This window comes from Astyanax mexicanus, chromosome 8 (assembly GCF_023375975.1).
Source record: "Astyanax mexicanus isolate ESR-SI-001 chromosome 8, AstMex3_surface, whole genome shotgun sequence".
Taxonomy (NCBI): domain Eukaryota; kingdom Metazoa; phylum Chordata; class Actinopteri; order Characiformes; family Acestrorhamphidae; genus Astyanax; species Astyanax mexicanus.
Genome location: NC_064415.1, coordinates 49,756,917 through 49,767,145, shown reverse-complemented (window position 1 = coordinate 49,767,145; position 10,229 = coordinate 49,756,917). Strand labels below are relative to the sequence as shown.

The 10,229-nt window shown below is 38.3% G+C and overlaps 1 protein-coding gene and 1 pseudogene across 1 annotated transcript in view; one reads left to right on the top strand and one right to left on the bottom strand.

Moving 5' to 3' along the window:
* Positions 1–308: 308 nt before the first annotated feature.
* On the bottom strand, positions 309–2,091 carry LOC125804032 (uncharacterized; annotated as a pseudogene).
* A 3,979-nt stretch (positions 2,092–6,070) lies between these two features.
* LOC111190415 (zinc finger protein OZF-like) overlaps positions 6,071–10,229 on the top strand; it is a 589,012-nt gene continuing 584,853 nt past the window's right edge. Inside the window, exon 1 of the transcript XR_007440226.1 lies at positions 6,071–6,393. The gene's annotated coding sequence lies outside the window, so the exon portion shown is untranslated. The remainder of the gene's footprint in view (positions 6,394–10,229) is intronic.

Genomic DNA, 10,229 nt, shown 5'->3' with positions numbered 1-10,229 from the left:
AATGCTCCAAATATTATTATTCATATCTTGACAGTGAGTACCTGATATGGTAATGATGATGATGAGGAGGATGGTCTTCATTGTGAATATGATCAGATGGAATCAGTAGTGTGTTTAAGCTCTCAGTGCTCTAATGCTGATCTGTGTGTTAGTGTGAATCTCTCTGAAGTGAGAGCAGTTATGAGAAACTACAACAGGAAACTCCTGCTCTGAGGAGCTGCTCCACTCTGCTCTCTGTCTTTGTAGAAGATCAGAGTGTTAATAAATCAACCACAAACACAGTCAGCGGTTAAACTGTACAATATTATTACTAAGTAGTAAAAAACGAGAGCATTCATAAACAATAAAATCATTTAACATAAAAGCAAAAAATATAACATTGCATAAACCTGATATTGCTTAAAAAACTGTAAATTCAGTATCTCCAGTGTTAAGTTGTGTTCAAGTGTTTAGTCTGTCTGTCTGTCAGCAGTAAATATTTTTCTGTGCATACAGTAATTAAACAGATTCATGTAAAAAATGAGGACATTCTGTTTTAGTGACTTACATCTTGCAGTGCAGCTTCTGTATTTCTGTTCAATAAATATTTTATATACACACCCACCTCCTGAAGTTTCCGAGTTCAGTTCACTTCTAGAATTTAAATAGAATACTGATTGTAAGAAATAGGAACTGTCCCAATAAGTATAATCACAAATATAACATTGTAGGAAATAAAAAGGCAGGAACTCTACTGAAGTCTGATATGTAAAGTTTTAGTACAGTGTTTGGTGGGTTTCCTGTCACTGTGGGCCTCAGAGCGCAGTAGTAGAGAGCAGAGTCTGATACTGCAGTAGAGGAGATGATCAGATTCACACTGTTTTTCTCTTCATTTACTTTTGCAGAAACTCCATCAACTGGAGGATCCGCTTTAATCTCAGAGTTAGCTTCATCCACCAAGATCAGGAACTCAGGTCTGGATCTGGAATACTGACGGAACCACAGCAGATAATCACTTGAAAGGGATCCATTGTATATGCAGGACAGGGTAACAGAACCTCCCTGTAGGACATTAACAGTGGAAGAACTTGGTTCTATTCCCTCACCAGAAGTGGAACCTGCTGGAGAGATAGAGACGTACTAAAATATGTCCAATATTAACTTACTGTTCTCCACACTGAGATAATGAGAAATACATGTTCTGTTTCAGCTTTAACTGAATCTTACCTAAAATCAGAAAAGGAAGCCACCAGTGATGAAGACGAGTCATAACTGAACAGTGGTGCTGCAGCTCAGTGTTGCTCTAGTGTTTAAATGTTCATAATTCACTTCAGCTTCCCTCACTTCCCTTCTTACAGCAGCTCAGTGACACAAACCACCCCATCTGTTACAGTTCTTCTACAGTTTTAGAGGAAATCTGCCCTCTACTGGTCCATTTCTAATAAAGTCCCTGTATATTAAGATAGAGTTTAACTATATAATTCTAATTATCATTACCATTATTGTTATCTTAATGGATAACTCTACACCAATGGGCCTCAGAGCACAGTAGTAGAGAGCAGAGTCTGATACTGCAGTAGAGGAGATCTCCAGATCCACTTTTTTATTCCTTTGTGATGGATGATGAATATTCCAGGAACTGGAGGTTGAGCATTAATAGTGGTCCCTGAATAATCCAGTATGAGGAACTGGGGAGGAGAGCCTGAATACTGTCGATACCAGTGAAGACTATCAGCACTTACAGTGTAGTTACAGGAGAGGGAAACATTCTGACCTTCAACAGCAAAAACAGCATCTCTGCTAGGAGTGATGACGTCTTCAGCTCTATACCTACAAATAAAATCATAGAATTAATGATTAACCCACCATTCATAGATCTGTTAGCATGTAGCTAATGAACAGCATTAGGAAACTGTGTGTTAGTAGATGTTAGATCTTCATAGGTTTATAATCTCTGAACTGTTTACCTGTAAGAGCAGAGAGCAGCAGTACAGTGAAAATGATCATGGTGGTGTAGCACACACTGGGAGAAGAACACACTGAGTTTCAGCTCTCCTCTCTACTATCCTCTCTACTACACACTCAGCTCCACCCACTCACTCAACACCTCATCTTACAGGCTTAATTTGCCATCCAGGAGCATCATGTGATCCTGCCCTTTAGTGAGGTGGAACAATGCTTCATGTAAAATTATCTTTTAGAATTGAATAAAATTTTATTTAATACAAGTCAATTAAGCATTAATACATGAGAGGAAGTGCTATAATGTAATATTGTCAGCACATACCACAGTTCCATTATCACTGTTTATTGACATTTTTACTTTGACACTTTGGACATTTTAGGGTGTAGTCTTTTAGGGGCGTACTCATACTCATTTTTTTGCCAGTGGTTTAGACATTATTGGCTGTATATTGAGTTATTTTGAGGGAAGAATAAATTAACACTGTTATATTAGCTGCACACAGGCTACTTTTAATTTCAGTAGTGGCTCCCTGATGCCCGCAAGTCACATATAATCTCCCGGAATTCAGAACGAGTGCCCAAGAGTGCACTGCACACAAACGCGCACACAGGCGACAGACTTTTTTTCTCTAATCGCGTGTGGGAAGGAGAGAGAGAAAACAGAGAGGGTTCTGATTGGCCTGTTCTCTGCAAAGAGTCTGTGAGACAGCCAATCAGTTTTTAGTGTGGGCGGGCAGTGTTTTTCCCCCCTCCCGGACGGGATTTGTTCAGTGAGTAAGAGAGAGCAGATCATGGCGAAGGCAATATTAATAATTATTGTAATATGATATGAAATGTTTTTGATATTGCGCCATTTTTTGTGATATTGTAACTGTCAATTTTTGTCAAATAAAAGCTTTCTTTCCAAAAAAAAAAAAAAAGGAAAGCAGAGGCAGGACCTTCCAAAAAGAAAAAAAGATAAAACTAATTTCACCTCTGAATACTCTACATTTAATTTAAACAAAAAAGTTAAATTAATTAATATAAAAGTAAAGTTTTGTTATCCTTTGGTGTGTGTGTGCAAGTTTTTTTTTTTTTTTTTTTTTTGAGGGGGGTGGGGGGGTGATAACCTCCCTGAAATCAACTTTTGCAACTTGGGATGTCTGTTGTAACTGTTCTTTAATTAGACTGTTAGTCTACACATATGAAAATAAGCATGAAATACACACAGTATGTAGTAATGGATTATGATATAAATAAAGCCTGTTACAAAACTATCACGCCTCGAAAGAATAGGTTTAATAAAATCTGCCAAAAGTTTATCTGTTCTGTGTTGGTTAATTACACTTTAAATGATCAGGTTCAGTGCCACTTGTGTACTATTTACTCTAGGGTATTCCACCTCAAACTGAAAGTCAAGCATAGTTTACATATAAGGTAAGAAAATTTAATTGTACTTTTGTTAAGTATATCTAGATCAAAAGATTAAGTACAAGTATATGCCAAATATGCCTAGACTTTTCTGTATACTTGTCAGTATAATTCAAGTATACTTAAGTATAATTATATTTAGTATGTCACTATTATACTAATAGTACTCTTGAATAATCTTCTTTTTTGTAAGGGATGATATGCATGTGTGTAAGTCTGTAAGTGTATGTATATACTTGTATGTGTGTGTAACTGATTATATAAGTGTGTATTTGTATTCGTTGTTTTGGGTGTGTTTAGGGTTGGGGTTCATTTGGTGTGTTAAGTGGTGTTTAGGGATGGTTTTGGGGTCCAGTGTTTTTAAATAGAGGACGGTGGTTGGAGGGGTCGCTGTCGACCCTCAGCTGCACCAGCTGTGTTGGTTCTCTGAGATGTAGAAGATGGGAATCCTGAACAGGCTGAGGACAGTAAAGTGCTGCAGGAATGCATCCAAACAGCAAGAATGAGTTCTAGAGGAACCTGTGGACTCCAGAGCACGTTTACCTATTCCATCACCATCAGCCCTGAAACATGCTGTGCTCTGTGAACAGTGATATAAAGATCCTGCATAGTTACTGTACAGTCACTAGGTGATTCATCTTTAAATGCAGGCGGACATGAAGACAGGAAAGCTTGATGAAGTATAAAAATGTGTAAACAGCGCCCCCTCCTGAGAAAAGCAAGAGTCATAAGTTTTAGTTCAGTGTTTGGTGGATTTTCTGTCACTGTGGGCTCCAGAGCGCAGTAGTAGAGAGCAGAGTCTGATACTGCAGTAGAGGAGATGATCAGATTCACTCTTGTTTCACTTAAATCCACTGTAGAATTAAATTGTGGGAAAGGAGGATCTGCTCGGTTTACAGATCCTGTGGTGGGAAATATCATCAGTAAATACTCTGGTCTGGATCCAGGATACTGACGATACCACTGCAGATTGGTCACACTACCAGTATATTTGTAGGAGATAACAACTCAGTCTCATCTTTAAGAGTCTCATCTTTAAGAGCGTGAAGCTGTGTTTCATTCACTGGTTTTATTGACTGTGCAGAACAGTTCCCTGTGGAGAAATAAAAAAACAATAAGAAGAAATTTACATCAGCATTGTAGAAAAGATGAACTTCACTCCACCTAATTCATCACTGATACACTCAGACACATCACCACAAAACCAACACAGAAAAGCTGGATTCTAAAACACAGTAATATATTTCACACAGATAAAGATCTAGTTAATTCCACTTACCAAGTATGATGATAAACACAGTCAGAGAGCACAGGAACATCATGGTGACTCCAGTGTTCAGATAATGAGGAGAGATCTGGGAGCTACTTTTCAAGCATGTAAAGACTCCTCCTACATTAGTTATAAGAACAGAGGAATGTGCTCTCTCTGTGTCTCAGTATGATGTGTATGATGCTTAATTTAAATATGTATATATTCTGTATGTTTATATTTAAAGTAAAGTATATTTAGATATATTTAATATCTCTGGTCCAGAACAGTTTTGTATGTCAAATAGACTTAGACTTTTCTGTATACTTGTCAGTATAAGCCAAGTATTCTGAGGTATAATTATGTTTAGTATGTCACTAATAAGTACAAATACAGTAAACTGAACGCATAACTGCTGTAGTTTAGTTTAAAATAAGTATAGTAATAATATACTAAACACAGAACAGATTTGTTAATTCTTTAAATATTGGAAGCATTTAGTTTATGTATAGAATCAAAAATGTAAAAGTTGGTGTGGAATTACTGAAATGCATAACCTGCCAGGATATCCTAATTAGACCTGCTCTGCTCAAACTGAATGTATAGAACTTTCTCTATTGGCAAATGTAAAACTTAAATAAACAGCATAATGTAAGGATATCTGTTGATTTTGTCAGACTACAAAAATGAAGCTTAAACTGATTCTATAACATTTACATGAAAAGGTAAAAGGAAGACAGAGAAGTGTAGTACCAATATGATACAAAGGAGATACGCGTGTGTGGATAAGGGGAAATGGTAAAATGATCACAGCAGTTACTAAAGTAGAATATACAATACTTAGTGGAATGTAGCATTAGCGAGGCTCACAGAACAAAATTAGTCTGAATTTTTTGGTCTGTTCTTAGGTCTGCTGCTCTGGTGGTGATTGGCTACAGCTGCAGCAAGAGATGCATGGGTGCGAGAGAGAAGCACGTAGCGCACGTGTAAAAGCAAAAATTCCGATTTGACCATTCACATTCATGTCGCATATCCATGGATCGGATACATATCTGATTTAGGAACCCACATAAAAGTGACACAAATCTGATTTAAAAAAAAAATTGGCACATACACAGCCATGAAAAAATCAGATCTGAGCCACATTGAGTAAAAAATCAGATTTGAGTCACTTCAGCCTGGTAATGTGAATGTAGCCTTTGTCTGGGAATGTAGCCTTTGGCTTTTTCCTATTGAAATTTGATGTTACCATACCATACAATAAATAACATTAAATCAACGTTGAATCAACATAAAATCAATGTGTAGAAATAAATACATTCTAAAATCTGATGCATTAAACTTTGTTATCTGAGTTTTAAAATTACAAGAAAAATATAATAGCATTTAATGAACGGGAAGTGTGCTGTGTTTAAAATAGTTAAAAATACCACTGAAAGCCGCGTCAGGACTTTTATTTTGACAGCTAGTTGCCGGGTGTAACGCTATTGGCTCCTAAACTACAGAAACACAACAGGAGACTGTTGGAGGTTAAAGTGGATTCAGGGATGTTTATTGTATTGGATCAGATCAAGTAACAGAGTCGTAATAGTTTTAGCGCTTTGGACAGATGTTTGCTGTGGTTTAAAATGAAGACTGTATTCTCTGTAGGTGAATATGGAAGGGTGGTTAGAGTTTCCCCCGGTCTCCAGTAAAGTGGAGCAGCAGAAGATCCAGCTCTGATCAGCAGCTCCACACCTCTGTACTCAGACTGCTCTGCTGGAGGAACACCATCAGCTCACCTGCTGCAGGTATGGAGATGTTCCACTCTTCACCTTCACACTGCTCTACATTTACTCTTAGACACACAGAAACACATTCAGAAGGAGCAGCATTTAACATCACACACAAGCAGCTTCATCCAGGAGCTGGAGGATCATCTTCTCCTAGTTATCTCTGATCAACACTTTCATTCTGCTTAATTTAAGATCAACAGGAGATTTAGAGGCTATATAGGGGCTTATAAACCCTGAGTGGTGATTTATTGGGGAATAATTCTCTTGTCTGGTGGGTTAAAGTGTTAAATTGTGCCGTTATTGTTTATAAACGCCTTTATGCTAACTGTAGAGATATCTCCTTTGTGGTCACGTGTTTCACCACACCAGAGCCTGTTTGTTTACATACAGTATAAGTTTATGATTCATTATGTTTTCATTTAGTATTAGAGAAAATGCCATTTTAATATTATTGTGCTGTTTTAATATTATAATATTTGAAAACATGCTGTAGTGTTGTATATGAAATAATATGTAGGAAAATAATGTAATCACTCATACTATATACATTCTTTTATCCCTGGAGTTTACTATTAAAAAAGCGAAATTGTACATGTAGTAGTCACTCATACTACAGGCGATACATCCCATTAAATGATATTAATACAGGAAGGAAAGACTGATAAAACTATGCCCATAAAAACTGTCTCAAATCTGTTTGTAACCTTGTCACTCTGTTGCTGTGCTGCTCCTTTTTAAATTGCATTCTCTTATAGAAAGTACATGTTCATCTATCGCCCTGTTGCCAGTGTGAACGCAGGCTAGATGTTTCAGATCCTCTGTTCACTAACATTATTGTGGTTGTATTTGGGCCATTGATTAAGAGCTCAAGAGAAGTCTCAATCAGCCTCCTCTGTTGTTGGAGTAATTTAGGAGGGTTTGTTTGGGTGTTTAGCTTAGTTGTGGCGGTTGCACTGGTGAAGAGTTATTCACCCTGTGGACACCCCCTTGAGATGAAGGGTGGATGCCATTGTTTTATAAGCCATAAGGTTACTCAGTGTAATTGCTTCTGGAATGTGCTCATGAATAATTTGAGCACTGAATAATTTTAGTACAAAGAAACACCAGAATTTAGTAGTTACAAAGTTTGTTAACAAATATGTTGACTTTATCCTCCAAACGACCTCCCAATTTAATTGTTTACCAGATTAATTTTCCACCCTTTAACTAAGATCTTTTGACATTTTTAACTGATCTTTGGTTTTCTTTTTTTCTGTGTTTTTTTTCAGAACTGAATCCTATGCTGTTCCAAGTCTTCTCCTGATTCCAGTGTCAACATTCATAACTGCATGAAGTTTAGCTACACAAGTACAATCAGAAGATTTCATAAACATGTTAAGCTGCTGAACGAAGGGGAGAACATGGTATCCAGAGAAATCTCCAATACTCAGCAAACACCCTCTCTTACACCTCCAGCACAAATGCAAAACAGTATAGAAAAGAAGAAAAATCACCACTGCTCAGACTGTGGAAAAAGTTTTGATCGTCCGAGTACTCTCATATTACACCAGCGCGTTCACACTGGAGAAAAACCGTATCACTGTTCAGACTGTGGGAAGAGTTTTACTCAACAGAGAAGCTTAAATAAACACCAGCGCATTCACACTGGAGAGTGTCAGTGTCCAGACTGTGGAAAAAGTTTTAATAATCAGAGTATTTTGAAAAAACACCATTGCATTAACTCTGGAGTTAAAACACATCACTGTTCAGACTGTGGGAGAAGTTTTAAAAATCTGAAGAATTTAAATAAACACCAGCTCATTCACACTAAAGAGAAACCTTATTACTGCTCAGAATGTGGGATGAATTTCTATCGACAAAATAATCTCCAGCGACACCAGCGCATTCACACTGGAGAGAAACCTTATTACTGTTCAGACTGTGGGATGAATTTTACTCAACTGGGTCATCTCCAACAACACCGGCATATTCACACCGGAGAGAAACCGCATCTCTGCTCAGACTGTGGGATGACTTTTTATCGACAGAGTCATCTCCAGCGTCACCAGCAAATTCACACTGGAGAAAAACCGTATCACTGCTCAGAATGTGGGATGAATTTTTTCAGACAGAGTCATCTCCAACAACACCAGCGAATTCACACTGGAGAGAAACCGTATTTCTGTTCAGACTGTGGGATGAATTTTAATCACCTGTATAATCTCCAGCGACACCAGCGAATTCACACTCAAGAAACACTCAAGAAAGTGCTGAATTCATAAGAGATATGGTGCATACAATCAAGAAATTATAAAGTGGTTGTTTACTTCCGGTTTTACACAAATCGTGGTGATATTAGTCATATCTTGTGTTGTCAATGATTTTACTTGTTGAATCAATCTTGAATCAAGTTTAAGGCTAGTTTTTACTAGTATCTGAATTTAGAGTTGATGTTTGATGGGCAAAGTTGTTGAAGAACGATGGTCATGCAGACGAGATCATAACCATTGCTATCAAAACTTCTATATGTGTGAATACAACATAGCAGTGAAGGAGGACATAGGAGTGGGATCTGGCTAAATATGGTCTGTTTAGTAAATAGACAACTCATTCGGAACTGCTGCTGGTTTGTATGCAGCACTCTCTGCTGGTGCATTTTTCATACGGGAGACTGTGCGTATTTTGCTTTGTTTTGTTTTTTAAAGGGACTAAATAAAAGTGTTAGTTAACTTTACTAACTCTGAGAACTCTGCTGAGACATGGTTTAATGTTTTATATATTATCCAGGTTGCAGAAAATATAGCCACAGGTAGGGAAAGCTGTGAGATTGTATTTTCTTCTCCCTTTATCTGCACAAGATTTTCCCCATCTTTTTTATTTTTATAATTTTATTTCTGTTTTTCCCATTTTCTCCCCAATTTACATGGCCAATTACCCAACCCACTCATTATGACTCCCCCTATCACTAGTGATGCCCCAACACACCAGGAGGGTGAAGACTAACGCATGCTTCCTCCGATACATGTGAAGTCAGCCACTACTTCTTTTCGAGCTGCTGCTGATGCAGCATTGCCGAGCAGCCAGCGCGCTTGGAGGAAAGCGCAGCGGCTCGGCTCCGGTACATCACCTCACAGACGCCCTGTGCTGTGGACATCACCGTAGGATTGATGTGGGGAGAGAGCGCCATCTACCCACCCAGAGGGAGCAGGGCCAATTTTGCTCCCTCTGATGCCGGCAGCTTGATGGCAAAGCTGGGGGTTCGAACCTGCGACCTCCTGCTCATCGTGGCAGAGCTTTAGACCGCTGGACCACTCGGCGCCCGTTTTTCCCCCATCTTAACTGAATCCCAGCAGCTAAAGAGAAACTTAGCTGGACGTTTCAGATTTTTTACATTTAATTCAGTTGCATAAAGAAACTGTTTTTTTTTCTCTCTCTCTCTCCGTTCTGTGGCTGCATGGAGATCTAAACTGTTTTCACCTTAAGTGAGTAAGACGACCATCATAACTGAACAACTTTATTTTCTCAGCTACAGAACTGTGCTCTTGTTTACTGCTGAGTTTTTCCACATGAGCTGAACTTAATAAACTCAATGAGCACATGACCTGAATTCCACTTCTCTCTGCAAGCTGCTCCACATGAAGGTACAGAACTCAATTGTAGTCAAGTAGACCAAAGAGCCAGAGGTACCAAATGCCTGAAATCTTTAGTGCATGATCGTGCTAGAGCATTTCTGGAAACAAATCAGAAGTGGTGTACACGCTACTAAACTAAAAGCTAAGGGTGTGACGAGATCTCGTGGCACAAGTTCTCGCGAGATTAAAACGTGACTATATTTTTCGCCAAGCTTAAACCTCTCTCGCGGGCGAAAAACA